We start from the raw sequence: 5,612 nt of genomic DNA on the forward strand, positions 1-5,612 counted from the left end.
AAAGTAGTATACTTATATTTAAATTTAGAATGTAAATCGCATATACCTTAAAGAAGTTCACTAAAAAAGACACAAACTTTAAAATTCCTATAGCGAAAAGAGATTAAAATGATCGAGAATTTTTAAATGACCAAATTTGTGACAATTGAGGGTTGATAAATTCATTTCATCTCAGATAGGAACTTTTTTTTAAACCTTAAACTCTTCTAGTACACTTTCTGCTTGGCTAATATACATAGAAAAAAAGAAGAGAAAATATATCATATATTTTCAACGTGATACATATGTAGAACTTCTTTTAAGGTTCAATTTGACAGATGAATGTAGGCACAAAATTTCTTTACGTTTATGAAGTCATATCCATATTCTAATGCCAATAATCTAATTTATTGAATTTGAAAATTTGCTGGTAATATGTCAAAGTTTATACATGTTACCAGATATATATGTTCTTGTTTCAAGCAAATTTTAGAAAATCCAGCAGCAAATACAGTAAGAATCCTTGCAATATTTAACTTTGATGCGAATCAATATTGACTTGTGAAGGGTAGCCAAATCATTTTCTAATTCAAAGTTCTAATTTCTATTGGGAAATCTGACAGATACCTTTCTTTTTTGGATACTTTCGAACATAAACGTGCGGAGTACTATTTATTTTTCAACTTATCGTGCATTTTTTTTTAATGAATTCGAAATCCGAAATATTCTTTTAGTTTTTTGGGTTTAAGAAGGTTTCGTCCTAACATGTACTATTACAATTATGTTCTTTCCTTTTGAGTTTGTAACGACTAGAATTTCGTTCCTGAAAATAATAATCAAGACAAGAAATATAGCGACAAATAAAAGTATTTGTATTTCAATAATTTATGCGGGGTACAATCTTTGAACAATCTTAAGTTTAAAAGATGTAATCCTCTGATTCTTCTCCTCACGACCGTCAATTCGAGAGCTTCGCTTGTTCTTGAATTGATGGACCACTTGTTGTTGGGATTTGACCACGAATGCGGAGCTAGGCTTTGATCACAAACGTGGAGGATGAAAAACTTGTGGCTCACCCCTTGGAGACGACGACTTCTTGCTATGCGGAAGACTTGCGAATCACTACTGTGGAGGAGAGCTTCAATATGTATCTTTTTTTCCTGTCTTTTTGGCCTTATGGAGACCCCCTATTTATAGTTGTAGGGGAGAAAACTTGTGATAAACACATATCTTTTTCCTCCAGTTTGATTGGCCAACTTGAGTCATCAAACTTATCACTAAAGCTATTTGATAAGCTTGCACATAATTGGTTGAACCATGTCATTTGAATATTTGGCGACATTTGATTGGTCCTTACATTTGACTTGGCATGCTACATCACTTATGCACGTGGCATGATTTTAGTGGTCCTTGATTTGACTTGGCGCGCCATGTCATTTGACACGTGGCATGGATTTTGGGCTTATCATTTGAAGTCTGACGAGATGAACTAGACCAATTAACTCGGGCTCTTAATTAAATCCATATACGCATATTGGATTTAAATAAAAAATTCAATTATTCTAGCCCGTAATCATTGTTTGGGCTGACACGTCTTTAAATTTATCATGTGGTCCAAATAATTTAATGGACTTAAACTCAAATAAAATTCAATCGTCTACAAATGCCCCTACTTCAAGTTGTGTTGGTTTTTAGGCTTATCAAACTTTAACGGCGAGGCTTGAAGTACTAATATTGACAAACTTTTATTTTGTCTGAACCTCAAACTTGACTCCTTGTAAGCCCTTTCCTATTTTGGAAATACAACCTTGTGAATTTATAACATATAGTATTTGGATCGAATTGATTTGGCATTTCGAATTCGCCTTGCGATATTCCAGCCCAATAACTTCAGACTTGAGCCCATCAATACTATAGGAAGTCGTTCTCCTCTTGAAATTGGAAAATGGAAAACCGCGCCCTTTTATTTTTTTAAAAAACTTTCAATTGGTATTCCACTTGCTCGGTTTTCCTGTCCAGAGATTTTAGGACTCATGCCAACGAAAACTGCCTTTTCTTTTAGGAACAAGAGAGAGCAGTATTTTTCCTTTTCAATTTCTCTTCTTTTAGGACCCAACTTTTCTTGTCCAAAAATTTTAGGATATAAACTCCTCAATCCTGAAATTTGAGTTCTTCTCAAAGAGTGACTGCTTAATGAAACCAGGTTGGGAACGAATCAAACACTACCTTCGGTGGTCTATATAAGGACTCATTCCGATGCATTATATTCACACCAACTCTTCGAGTCTTTCCTTCCTTCATGTAAGTCCTCATACACTTGTTTTGGCCTGGTTTGCCTCTTATCATGGCGCTCAATAGAACAAACGTCTTCTATCGTTCCAACTTCTGTTGCGGCCCTATGGACTTAGTGATGTTTAGCTTAAAGTATATATATTCGCATGTATATCGCCTCATATCTTACTTTTGTTTCATGGATTTAGGATGTGAAATGTATTGATTTGTGTTAATTTGATGTGTTTTTATGTGTAGGAATGATCCGGGAGCAATTGGGGGCGAAACGTGCAAAATTAGAGCCAAAACGAACGAAATCGGAGAACTTGCGAATTTAGGCGCCACAGGTGGCGCCCAGCCCTACCTGTGGCGCCAAAAACAGTATACTCTTAATTGGAGCGCCGTGGAAGTCACCTAGCGATAGCTAGGGCGCCGGTGACGGGAATTTTGTCCAACTTTGCCCGGAAAAAGGTTATTTCGGCCCTAGACCTATCCAACACGTATAAAAGCAAGACTAAACATATTTTTTGAAGAGAGGACGCCACTTTAGAGAGATCTAACATACTTTGAAGGAGAATTCACATGGGGAACACACACCACGCTTGGAGGAGGCTTCTAACTAGTTTTTCTTCTCTTCTCTTCCTTTAATCTCATAGTTTATTAGTTCTAGAGTTGTTGGGTGCTACATGAACGTTGTAGTTTGAAGCTTGAATTGTTCTTATAATTTTATCATATTGGTTTATTTAGTCAATCTTGCGCTTAATTATTTGATTGCTTGATTATCGATTGAATACTATCTACGAATCTAGGATTGAACTCGGGAGAGGGAATTCTAGATTGCATATAAGATTGAGTAGAGCAAGATCTTAACTCTTAGGGGGAGCAGATTTGCGGTTAGGATAGGAATATACCTAATCGCCTTGCTTGGTTATTATACGGGAATTATAAATGCGTTCTTGTTAATCCTAATTCCATAGGAATATAGGCGTTAGGTTAGCTTGAATAGGCGAGTTGTACTTCGGGAGAAGGCTACGAGCAATATTAACCCCGTCAATCAATAAACTAGATAAATTAATTAGACAATTTAGGTAGAAAACTCAACGGGATTGTTAGCTAACCCATAGCTCTAGAATATTCACTCACATTGAATTCGTCTCTGTAATTCACCAACTTGTTTCCTTTGTTTCTCAGTTTATTACTCTAGATTATCTTTAGTTAAATATTCATACTTTGGATTCACTTGAATAGATTAATTGTTTGGTTTAATTTAGTTGATAGTTAATCACAAGTCCCTGTGGGTACGATATCTGGACTTACAATCCTATATTACTTGTCGACCACGTATACTTGCATGTGCGTTTGGGAGCAACAAGTTTTTGGCGCCGTTGCCGGGGACTTAGAAATTAACTATTTTACTAGATTAGATTTTTACTTTTTATCTATTTAAGTTTTTAATTTTATTTTAGTGTAGTTAGTATTATATCTTTTTTACATGGCATCTTTGAAAGAAAAGTGGTGGGATAGTAAGTATTCTTGTTTTTGTCATCCTTGTCCATATTGTAAAGGACCCCACTTGTGGCAATATGTAAAAATAGTCCTAGTACCGAGTTGTGTGCACCATCTCCATCATGTACTATTTGTGATGGAAATTGGAATAATTGTCCTAAGTGTTGTTATCCTACTCCAATCCCTTCTTATGTTGATTCTAATAATTCTTGTGAGTTTAACAGGAGTAACGAATTGGATGATGGAGAACACGATGTTCGCATTCTTGATATGCACGAGAAATTATTAGAGGAATATGGAGGTTTTCGTGAGAAAATTACGAACGAGATGCAACAGTTTATAGAAGGAAGAGTTGAACTGAGACAAGAGATCGATCAATTTGGTAGTTCTATTCACGATTTGGAGGCTCAATTGAGTGCAAAGGTTGATGCGTGTAACACCCAACAATTTAGTGATAAGTTGTGTGAAGCTGAAAAAGATCTTCTAGACCAAATTGAGGAGCTAAAACGAGAATACCAATTATTAGACCAAAATATTATTAATGATGCCAAGGTTGACGAAGAGTGCAAAATTGAGGATGTCAAAAATAATGCAATTTTGGAGTTAGAGCGTATTGGACCTCATTCTAAACACTTTTCAACATTGTGTTTGGTTGGTGACATGGAAATTGATCCATTTGAGCATATGGAGGATTCAATAGATGAGGAACAAAGTGTTTATATTCTGAAATTTGCCATATCGAGGAGACAAAACGACATTCCTCACTTAAAGGCCAAGAAGTGCAATATGCGATACCTACTGCTTGGGTTCTTTATTTTTACACCACCGCCTCATGAACGTGATAGAAAAATTGATGCAAAATTGGGGGCGCAATTCATATCCTCAAAGTGGAAGGAAAAGTGGTGAAAGTGATGGAATCGTGCCACGACTATAAATAAGGCGCTTGTTGGGAGGCAACCCAGCCTGTATTTTAATTTTTTTTATTTTTTTATTTTTTTATATAGTGTCAAGTTTCGTGTTGTTTTTGTTTTGCAGAGTAAGGGAAGTCTGAGTACCCGAAGTTGAAGCTGAGGAGCATGTTTGAGCTTAAGTGTGGGGTCGTCCCGACCCTTAATATTGAGGATCATGTCTGAGCTAGGCCCGAGAGGTCTCAGAGAGTATTTCTCACCCTTGTTTTAATATTTTTTTCTATGATCATGCATCGAGGACTATGCATAATATAAGTGTGGGGTGGGAAAACTACTTTCTGAAGTGTAATTGTATAAAACTATTTTTTTTTAATTTAGTTTTTCTTTTAGAACTCGTAGTAGACATAGTCTAGGTTTAAAAATTAAAAAAAGAAAAAAAGAAAATTGAAAAAAAAATTAAAAAAATTCAGACTTTTCCCGACGATGGATCTTTTGGACAATTTTCTTGAGGGATAAAGTCTGATTAAAAATACCAAAAAGATTTTTTTAGAATAGTTAGGTAGTATTCCTTGGTTTTTCTTTGGGCACCGGTTCTTTTCCAAGGATGTAGCTCAAACCGGGTACTTTATTTTTTTTGTAGGAGTAGTTTAGGAAGAAATTGAGTCTTTCCGAGATACTCATTGACATGGTTGATGCTGGCACATTAGGCTATGACATACATTCTGTTTTTCCGTATATTTGGTTTGAATTGTGAAGCCTAAGTAAAGTAAATAGCCTATTTTGTGACGCCTTTTCTCAGTTGTTTGACTCGTATGCCACATAGTGTATTATTGCTTAAATTTCTCAATTATGTGTGCTCGCTTGAGTTGGGAGTTGAACAGAACCGTCTTGATTGAGTCATGTGCAACGTGTGTGTGAGGATTTGTGGTTTTCTGTGTTATCCTGTAT

This window comes from Nicotiana attenuata, unplaced genomic scaffold, assembly GCF_001879085.1.
Source record: "Nicotiana attenuata strain UT unplaced genomic scaffold, NIATTr2, whole genome shotgun sequence".
NCBI lineage: Eukaryota > Viridiplantae > Streptophyta > Magnoliopsida > Solanales > Solanaceae > Nicotiana > Nicotiana attenuata.